The sequence below is a fragment of the Henckelia pumila genome, unplaced genomic scaffold (genome assembly GCF_033568475.1).
Source record: "Henckelia pumila isolate YLH828 unplaced genomic scaffold, ASM3356847v2 CTG_19:::fragment_3, whole genome shotgun sequence".
Taxonomy (NCBI): domain Eukaryota; kingdom Viridiplantae; phylum Streptophyta; class Magnoliopsida; order Lamiales; family Gesneriaceae; genus Henckelia; species Henckelia pumila.
This window is the reverse complement of record NW_027331777.1, coordinates 1,447,451-1,459,314: the sequence shown is the minus strand read 5'-3', so window position 1 is coordinate 1,459,314 and position 11,864 is coordinate 1,447,451.

The window sequence follows — 11,864 nt, the reverse complement described above, 5'->3', positions numbered from 1 at the left end:
TGAAGATCATCAACCTCTCTGAAATGGGTAAATACTATTTGTAGATCGTAACGGAGCTTGGTTTTGTTCTTGGCTTGTGGCTTTCGAGATTTTTTCTTCTGCACCGGATCAGTGAATATTTTTATCAAGACTGTTGTTTTAATTTATTCTATGCTTGTAATATATTTGGTTTGTTTGTGAGTTTTTCTGGTCATCTTAAAATCAAATTTTTTCATGTGTACACTTGATCATTGAGTCTTTCGGGTCATTGACAAAATCCAATTTTTTTGGATATGTTCCATCGTCTAAGAATTTCAAGTTGCGGCCTCTGCCTTCAATTGCATACCGAACTGGGCAAAACTCCAAGATGTTGTAATGGATCCTCTTTTAATATGCTCCAGCTTAAGCATAGTGTTAGAAATTGACTTGGACCTAATGTGGGGACCTCGGGTTGCTAATCTCAAATCTTAAGGGGCAATTAATGAATAAGCATCATTAATCTAATAAGAAAAGAATAAGGATAAAACAAATTTTATTTTTCCAAAGGGGGGGGTGCGCCCGGGCGGTTAAAAACAGCCGCCCGGGCGCCCCTGTTTTTTTCCAAAACAGTAGGCTGAGCCCCGGGTGCGCCCGGGCTGTAATTTTCTGCCGCTCGGGCGAATCCTGGGCAGAAAAATCTGCACTGATATTTTGTCAACAACTTGATCCTTTCAATCCATCCAACTCAAGTCTAAAACATGATATATAAGATCCAAATCATGCATATAAACATAAACAAGATCTCAAGCATCTATACATGCATTTGTTACATCGAACAAGTCTCTAAATAACGATAAACGACATAAACTATTTCAAGTTCATACATGCATTTCAAAACCAACAAGTTCTAAGGTTTGATGCTTCTAGATCTCAAGACTTCATCTACAACCCGAGTCCTCACGTGCTAGACTCTCTCTCCCAGCTGTCAATAATGTCGTTGATCAGCTCCTGCCCTCTCTGTTGTCATGCACACATACAAAACAAGACAACAACCGGATAAACTTCGGTGAGAAATCATTCTCAGTATAATCGACATATAAATGCGTTAAATAAACTTCATATCAACTCTAAACATGTCAATTCAAGAATAGAGTTAAAATAACGCATATATCAACTCAAACTTCAAATCAAGACTTCAATTTATATAGCGCGCTTATCTCAAGAATTGATTCTTATCACTTCATTGCCATCAAAATTCGTAACTGATCTTGACATGGATATCCATCTATCGTAGCCATTCCGGGCTAGAAAATAAGGTTAACCACAACCTTGGCATAGAATCAATTCAATATACAATCATATCAAAAGCAATAAAGATCCACTACCTGTGATGGATCGACAATAACATAAGTTCTACCTCAAGAACAAGTATTTAAACAAGTATGTGATTTGTTCGGGATAACTCAAGAATCATCATTCTCGAGTATCGAATCCCTGACTCTCGATGTCATCTTATACCTTTCATTCTCGAGTTTGTCATGTTCCACATCTGGATAGGAATTACCACAACTCCTACAAAAAATTTGATCATTCAAACATCAATCAATCTTCAATCAAATTTACTTCAATCTTGATCACTTCTTCTTCGGTTTCAAGTTGAGGTTCTTGAGTCAATAGTCTCCTATTAAACTCTGAAACATATCATCAAAACATGCATATCAAACTTCATTCTATTCAATCATTTCAGAATTGAATCAAAATCATCAATATAGATTCAATCAACATCATTTCAAACTTCAACTTTTTCTTATTCGGTACAACTCGGAGTCGTGAATCGTTAGCCTTCGAAACTCAACTGAAATCGAGAAATAAAAATACCATAACATTCATAACATCTAAACAACTATCTCAACTCAGTTATAGGCTATCAAAACGATGTCAAAACATCAATTGGCGGCATAGCGATTCAAAATCGGTAATCGACTTAATATCGACTTCGAAGCTAACTTCTTTAACTTCAATCCAATTCATACGTCCATTCCAAATCATTAATACATCATTCTAATCCTCATAACAGCAACTAAGTATATCAAATACAAGCTGGATATCATAACAAATTCATTCCTTAATCCATATTCGATCCGGTTTCGAAAATAAACAATACAACACGTCAAGAACATAATCATATACCAAAGTACTGATCTCTACCAAATTTCGTTCTTCAAAACATTCCAAGATGATTAAATACTTACATCAAATCGAAGGCCTCGTCGCAAGGATTCCAGAACACTTTTCGGAATCGAAATCGGACAATCGGATAAAAAATTACGGGGTTTTGAAAATTGGAAATCAAAAGAACTTGAAGGTCTCGGCTACCTCTGTTCAAAATTCTGAATGAAATATCTGAATTACACGTTGAAGCTGACTAAGACATGTAATTTCGGATATATTCAATCAATATTGCAATTTAGTCCCTCAAGTCTTCATTAATTGCAATTGAGTCCTCGACCTTCTTTTTAATTCAATTTCAATCCAAAATAATTTAAGAATATTAGAATTAAAATCGAAACTCTAAATATTCTAAAATTAAATATACTCGGATTAAAATTAAATAAATTTGGATTAATTAAATAATCTTGGCTTTTTGCACTTTAGCCCTTGCAACTTCGATATTTGCAAATCAGTCTCTGATCGGGTTGTATCTTCAAAATTAATCTTCTTTAATTCCCGAAACATGGAATTTAATCTTAAATCCCATAAATATTCAAATTGAATATTTATTCTTTTAATTTAAGAATTCTCGGAATTTAATTCTCAAAATCCGTAAATTCTCAAATTAAATATTTTCTGCTCGGAAATTAAATCTATCATGTCCATAACTTCTCAAATCAATATTAGCCCATAATATGGAATTTAATTCTCAAATCTCATAATTAATAATTTAATATTTTCGGGCCTTACAATTCCTCCCCTCTAAGAAATGATTTCGTCCTCGAAATCGTAGTCAATCCAAATATCAAGTCTGATAGACTGAATGATTATCTGAAGTTATTCTTACTTCAATCATTCAATTCTAATCTTCGTATCTCATCTCTTCATCTCTTATCAGATTATTTCTACGAATCTGTTTCTATTTTCGTGTATTTTAATTAACCGATAAGAATTCTTTCTGAGTGGTTTCTTTCCTCAATCAAGGATCTGTCAAATAATCGACTTAACTCAGAATCTTTTCAATATATATCTCATCGGATTAACGCACGTAGGAAGAAAAATCGATTGATACTTCTTTCACATAGATACGTGAAACAAATCAGATCCATCATATCAAACTGAAAAGATTAAATCGTTCAATCGAATCATCAATTCCATCTGATATCTCAGTCAGTGAAATTCAACTTCAGTAACGACTTGTTTCTTTCTCGATATCATTCTATGCTCCGCATAGAAGATATATCAAGTCTACACTGTTATTCTATTCATCGCTTCAAAATCAGTATTCACATTCATATTCTGAATCTGTATCTCAACTTAGTTCTTTCTCAATTCTGAATCGAATGATGTTCAGGAATAACTTTTACGCTTAACGAGTCAGTTTCAGCTTGAAAAGTTATATCTATCATTCAATTACTTACTCTGATTCTTCTTTTCTGTTTTTGCTTCGTACAGATTCATCTTCATCATCCTTGTGTTCCTCAAATCAAATCTGATCTGATATCGACAAATCATGGTTGATCTGATATTATATACTTCAATAGTAGCATTTCAACACAAAGAAATCGGATTTTCTTTCATCAAATCATCATAACATTATCTCAAAATCGACTCATTAGCTGTTACAGGAATTGTAATCATTAAGTGGCAACACATCAAGATAAATAATACCGAATCAGGTATTAAAGTTCTGAGAATAATCTCAAAATCTGGAAAATCAAGTCAGATAATCCATCAATCGAACAATGGTATAATGTAATCACATATAACCAACTCTCAGAACATCAATCAATCAATCGATGCCACATCTGTCGAATAAATCTAAAGTCTTAATCCTGACAATAGATTTTAATCATTCCTGTAATTTCATCATATCTCTATCTTCTTCACAGATCTGAATAGATAGCTGTTATTCACAGCTCATACAGTGTATTTAGAGCTGTTGATAATCGGTATCATGTCAGATAAAATTCATTCTCGAAATTCAATTCATCTACTCTGATTATTCTTCCAATTCAAGGATATCATGTTTTACCTCAAAAAGTACTCAAAGTCTTCAGATTATCTGTATTACAATGTAATAGTAAACCCAATGTTTCAATCTGAAACATTATTTCTTGGCTTACTGTTTGTCTTTCAACGAATCTAATCATAATTCAGTGATTTGATCATACAGACAGATTATCGTATCCGGTAATTTCAATCAATCTGTTCATAACTACCACCTGTTTACTTCATATAAACTGTTTCATCTTGGTAGTTTCACAAAATACTCTTTCAAATCATGATCTCAAACCAATTCTGGAATTTCTAAACTATCACTGAACTCATCTGGTCAACGATTTTCAACTTCATCAGAAACTCTCTGTACGTTTAACTTCGAAAACGTACTAATTCTGTTACCTCTATTTGCTTTATCTTCTGATAAAACAATTATTGGATGAATCTTAAATTCATTGTCGTGCATTATCTTCAAAATCTGATATTTCTTTTCGGACATATCAATCACAATCAGATAACCAATCATAATAGAATTCATTCATTCTGATCTGAGGCTTCAATTCATATCTCTATATGGCATTCTATACTGAATTCTCATCACTTCAGTTTACTTTCTATGTTTCTTTCATCTTCTAAACAGTTCTGGATTGCTTTCAATCAAAAATCCTTCTAATTGGTCATATATTCATCTGAATATTCAAACCAGAATACACAAAATCTGAAATCAATTGATTGAATGCCTGTTTCATTCTTCATTTCTATTTCTCAATTGAATTCTAATAACTTGATCTCATCTCAATGTGCTTTAATCCTTCCAAATCAATTCTCACTTAATTTGGATTACAGCAATTCTGACTATTTTAGTATCTATCTCGATACTTCAAGCACATAAATTCAAAAGATCAATCAATCACGCATTCATCTCTTCTTTTCATTCTATTTCCCAAATCTCAATTGGAAATTCTATCAGTTACAAGTCAAAAATTTTATAATATACTGAATGTATACATCAAACAATCAGTGACTCTTGAAATTCATAATCAGGGAAACTCACTTAAGTCAAGATCATCCACAGAATAATAATATGAATGACAATATGCTAAGTGAAAACAACTCACTAGCATCTCAACTTAAGACAAGTAAATCAAATCAGACCCTAACAAAGAATAAGAGTCCATCAAAATCGATTGAGGTCGGTACCAAAACCTCAAAATCAATATCAAAAATTTCAAAAATCATGATTTATGATGTAATAACTTCAGTAAAATCAAATAAAAGACTCATCTGTAACTGATTTTCATATCATCATCTATTTTGTAAACCTCAAAAGCAGTAGTCAATTCACAAACTCATCAATTCTCTGATAAATTCCAGGTCACAGCTTAAACTAAAGTCAAGAATCTTACTGAAATATATCTGCCATCTCTACTCATCGGCATATCTTTCAATTCTGGTTTAGATCATGAACATATCTAGTGCATTGAATATACTTATTTCAGAATATTTCTGTAATCAAACATCATAGATCGAACCGAAATCACAGAATCTTAATTCGAGATTCTATATCATCATATTCAATTGCACATTATGTTCTTACTGATCTAATTTAATCGCTTCTTATCATCAATTCTTCTACTCATCTGTATTCAATTATTGCATCATCATCTATCATGCAATATAAACAAATATTTCAATACGAACAAAATCATCTTCAGTTTCAGTTCATCGAAGCAATAGTTCCATTCTTCAGTTCAATTCACACAGTCTCTTTTCTGATACAGAGGTGATCATATATTAAGCTTTCAGCTATCATGAATCTATTGCACCAATAATAGACAGGTCAAAAAAATAAATAAATCTGTTACCTGAAATTTCATTCTCAGGTGCAATTTCATTCGGATTCTCTGTATACTTCTGGAATAGAAATTGTAGCTAAATATGTGTTTCTCTCACACACCGTAGCATCTTTACAATTTCTATTAAACAAGACTATGTCTTTCATAACATGTTTCAATCGTCAACATTTATTTAGACATATTCTTCGAATTCAAGCCATAATTAAACAACTCAATCTTGAGCTTCATTATTATTATCCATAATTCAAAGAATTATAATAGGCTTGAAAATCTAATAAGACATTCTTCAAAATTCAAAATATTCAGCTTCAAGAAGGTATATTTTTCCTTCTCATCATTTTTATATGTTGTGGCAAAGAAACATTAATAAAACTCTGTTCTAAGAACTTACCAACAAATAAATATACCTTTATTTTGTCAGAATTTCTTCGTCAAACTCTATCAGTTGGTTGCTAGGTTTCGAAGTTGGTATACAATCCATCTGATACATCATTCATCGGTATCTTTCAGATATCCGAACATTAGGTCTTCAGAACAACTTCTACCTGCAATACCTCTATTTATTCGCTGATATTCTGTTTTGTTCAATCAGAGATACTTCATTCAGCTGAGCAATAATACAGTTCTGTTCAATCTGGCCATACCATTCTGTTCAGTCTGGCCATACAACTCTGTTAGTCTGGGGTGCTTACGTCACCCAAAGAACAATGTTCTCTTCGATTCTGGGTGCTTACATCACCCGGGGAAATTCTTATAATAACATCGATAAGAATTCGAAAATTTACAAATCAGTAAATTAATCAATTCAATTTCAAAGGTAGATCACGAGCACATGTGTAACACCCAGTATTTTTAGTACGTAAATTCGCATGCATAATTAGGGATTTCATTTATTTAGAATTTTATATTATGGGTTAAATAATTATGTGAAATTATTTGTGCATGTTTTAAGTTATTTTTAAGCATTTAACCCATAATTAGTGATTTTTCATGATTTATGGAAATTTAATTATTTTATCGCGTAGACGGGACCGTAGACGGACGAGATGACAACTTTCTATCCAATTTATTTCATGAGCCTTTTAAGAGCCCAAAAATATTATTTTGAGTTTTATCTCCTCAAAATTTTCAGTATTTAATTTTATATAATTTTAGGAGTCCATTTTTATCCAAATTTAGCCAAAATATTGACTTTTAATTACCTTTAAAATTCCCTAAAATTAATATTTCGGGATTTAATTAAGTTATTGGATTTTTTAACTTTTAGTTGGAGTTTTAAAGTTGTATATTTTATATATATAACATCTTCTATTTAATTTAATTATCCTACATCTTATTTTAAATCAATATTACCCTAAAAACATACCCCAATCTCACGTAATCTTCAACCTAGCCGCCTCCCTCCCCCATTATTCATCTCCTTCATCGACCAAGTATCCTCCAAGAAGGACTCCATAGCCTCGATATTTTTGAAGCATCAAGAAAGGTTGTTCGTCGTCCCGTCGTCCCGGAAACGTTCTACGCACTTTGCCCTATTAATTCTACGGTGCAAGGCATGTTTTCTTCCTCTTTTTCGCACTATATCAGTAATTATTATGTGTGTGTTGAGTGTGCATCAAAATCTTTCAAGAATTTTCAGAAAAGGAATCGGTTTTGACGCTTGTATCTTATTCTTGTATGTTGCTTGATCATGCTCATGTTTTCTTCATCCATGGTGCGTCCAGCTGCTGGTCAGGGGTCCCTAGGTCGTGTGAGGGTGATCTAGACTCGAATGGCTCGAGTGGTTCGAGCCAAACGAGCCCAAGAAACCAGCTGATGCAGATCGGCCTTCATGGGGCGCAGGTTTAGGGTTTGAGGGAAGGTGGGTTCGGCCTCTGTGCGTGGGCTGCATGGGGTCGGGACCTTGATCAGGTTCAGACCGCCCAGACGTGGGCTACGTCTGGGCGGCGGAGCTCCGGCCAGGGATGGCCGGAGCAGGGCGGCAGCAGCCCTAGAAGGGCTGCTGCTCGCGGCCGGGAAGCATAGGAGAAGGGGTATCGGGTTTTAGGGTTAGGGTGGATCCGGGTCGGGTTGTGTGGTCCGGGTCGGGTCTGGAAAGTCATGGGTTATGTTAGTTGGGTCCGGGTCCGGGTTAAGTGAGTCGGGCTAGGGTATTTTATTTTTTTAAGTTTTAAGTTTAAATAAGTGTTAAATGGGCCTAATTAAATCCAAAAATTTAATTGGGTTCCATTTAATTATTTGGGTTGAAATTTAATTATTATTGGGCTTAAATAAATTTAATTAAGTTAGTCCAATAATTTTTATGGGCTTGGGGGCCCATGAAAGTTATTGGGCCAGTCTTTGGGCTTTTGGGCCCATTGGGCCAGAATAGGTTGTTATTGGACCAGGAATGCATTAATGGGCTTGAATAAATTAATTGGGCTTAGAAATGTATTTTTGGGCTTAAGTTTGTTAATGGGCCAGTCTCAGTGTTAATGGGCCAGAATTTAAAAAAATGGGCTTGAGTGTTAGGGCCAGCAGTTCAGCACAAACCATGAGAAATTGCATGTGTCATAATTATATATTTAATTATTTTATGCATGAATGTTATTTTAGTATTTATATGTTAGTATAAAAATTAAATTAAATATATTGGAAGGACACACATTTTATTTAAGTACATGCATTCATGAAATAATTTTATGGCATGATTTAATGTTTAAGGTTGAGCTAGAAAATAATTTTTATGTTGGAAGTTGAAGTAGTGTGACAATTTAAGGGGGACAAGTCCCCACATGTTAAGGGTAGTTTACTACCAGTAAGAGGTGATTCGTCACCGCCGCGTACGTTGGTTTTAAGAGACTGATCAGTCGAACCTTTTAAGTTTAAGGTTACACTACGGATATGACCATGCGATGTTAGAAAAATGATATGCTCAACAATGTTATGTATGTATTATATGATTATATTTAAGTTCAAGTTTAAGCAAGATTTTAAGTTATGATTCATGATTTTAAGCATGTCCATTCATGTATATGTTATGTATTAGTATTTCAGTGATTTAAATTATTTTAAGCCCTTGTTATGTTAGCATGTTGAGCCTCTAGACTCACTACACTTATATGGTGCAGGTGAGTACGTAGAGGAAGATGTAGTTCCTACCGGTGGTGAGGACGTATGAGCGGACATGCAGTGATCCCCCGTGACCGTCGGCTGAGTCTTTATGAACATTTTAAGAATTTTAAACTCTGTTTCTTATTTATTTCTTTTATGTCTTTTCAGTGGTGAATTTTCGTACTATTTTTATTAAATAATTTTATTGCATGCAAACTTTTAAGTGGATTGTTTGACAGTATTTTATTTAAGTTTGACTCAGTTATTCAAGTAAGAAATGTTGCATATTTATGTTATTTTTTTTAAATCCATTTATTTTTTTTATGCATATATGTATGGGCATGTATGTACATCTATTTTACTTAGTATTATTTAAAAAATAATAATAATTTTTCGCATATGTTATTTTAGAATGTTTGGGTCATTTCAACATGCCTTTTTATCAAATCATCGAATCAAATACTGCATAATCATGCCATACTAAAAATGCATGTGACTCACTCTTCCCCACTCAACTTCTATCTCAGTCCAGAACCTACGCTCTGAGACCACCTGTTGTGGGGACCTTGGGTTGCTAATCTCAAATCTTAAGGGGCAATTAATGAATAAGCATCATTAATCTAATAAGGAAAGAATAAGAATCAAACGATTTTTTTTTCAAAGGGGGGGTGCGCCTGGGCGGTTAAAAACAGCCGCCCGGGCGCCCCTGTTTTTTTCCAAAACAGTAGGCTGAGCCCCGGGTGCGCCCAGGCTGTAATTTTCTGCCGCTCGGGCGAATCCTGGGCAGAAAAATCTGCTCTGATCTTTTGTCAACAACTTGATCCTTTCAATCCATCCAACTCAAGTCTAAAACATGATATATAAGATCCAAATCATGCATATAAACATAAACAAGATCTCAAGCATCTATACATGCATTTGTTACATCGAACAAGTCTCTAAATAACGATAAACGACATAAACTATCTCAAGCTTATACATGCATTTCAAAACCAACAAGTTCTAAGGTTTGATGCTTCTAGATCTCAAGACTTCATCTACAACCCGAGTCCTCATGTGCTAGACTCTCTCTCCCAGCTGTCAATAACGTCGTTGATCAGCTCCTGCCCTCTCTGTTGTCATGCACACATACAAAAGAAGACAACAGCCGGATAAACTCTGGCGAGAAATCATTCTCAGTATAATCGACATATAAATGAGTTAAATAAAATTCATATCAACTCTAAACATGTCAATTCAAGAATAGAGTTAAAATAATGCATATATCAACTCAAACTTCAAATCAAGACTTCAATTTATATAGCGCGCTTATCTCAAGAATTGATTCTTATCACTTCATTGCCATCAAGATTCGTAACCGATATTGACATGGATATCCATCTATCGTAGCCATTCCGGGCTAGAAAATAAGGTTAACCGCAACCTTGGCATAGAATCAATTCAATATACAATCATATCAAAAGCAATAAAGATCCACTACCTGTGATGGATCGACAATAACATAAGTTCTACCTCAAGAACAAGTATTTAAACAAGTATGTGATTTGTTCGGGATAACTCAAGAATCATCATTCTCGAGTATCGAATCCCTGACTCTCGATGTCATCTTATACCTTTCATTCTCGAGTTTGTCATGTTCCACATCTGGATAGGAAGTACCACAACTCCTACAAAAAATTTGATCATTCAAACATCAATCAATCTTCAATCAAATTCACTTCAATCTTGATCACTTCTTCTTCGGTTTCAAGTTGAGGTTCTTGAGTCAATAGTCTCCTATTAAACTCTGAAACATATCATCAAAACATGCATATCAAACTTCATTCTATTCAATCATTTCAGAATTGAATCAAAATCATCAATATAGATTCAATCAACATCATTTCAAACTTCAACTTCTTCTTATTCGGTACAACTCGGAGTCGTGAATCATTAGCCTTCGAAACTCAACTGAAATCGAGAAATAAAAATGCCATAACATTCATAACATCTAAACTACTATCTCAACTCAGTTATAGGCTATCAAAACGTTGTCAAAACATCAACCGGCGGCATAGCGATTCAAATCGGTAATCGACTTAATATCGACTTCGAAGCTAACTTCTTTAACTTCAATCCAATTCATACGTCCATTCCAAATCATTAATACATCATTCTAACCCTCATAACAGCAACTAAGTATATCAAATACAAGCTAGATATCATAACAAATTCATTCTTTAATCCCTATTCGATCCGGTTTCGAAAATAAACAATACAACACGTCAAGAACATAATCATATACCAAAGTAATGATCTCTACCAAATTTCGTTCTTCAAAACATGCCAAGATGATTAAATACTTACATCAAATCGAAGGCCTCATCGCAAGGATTCCAGAACACTTTTCGGAATCGAAATCGGACAATCGGATAAAAAATTACGGGGTTTTGAAAATTGGAAATCAAAAGAACTTGAAGGTCTCGGCTACCTCTGTTCAAAATTCTGAACGAAATATCTGAATTACACGTTGAAGCTGACTAAGACATGTAATTTCGGATATATTCAATCAATATTGCAATTTAGTCCCTCAAGTCTTTATTAATTGCAATTGAGTCATCGACCTTCTTTTTAATTCAATTTCAATCCAAAATAATTTAAGAATATTAGAATTAAAATCGAAACTCTAAATATTCTAAAATTAAATATACTCGGATTAAAATTAAATAAATTTGGATTAATTAAATAATCTTGGATTTTTGCACT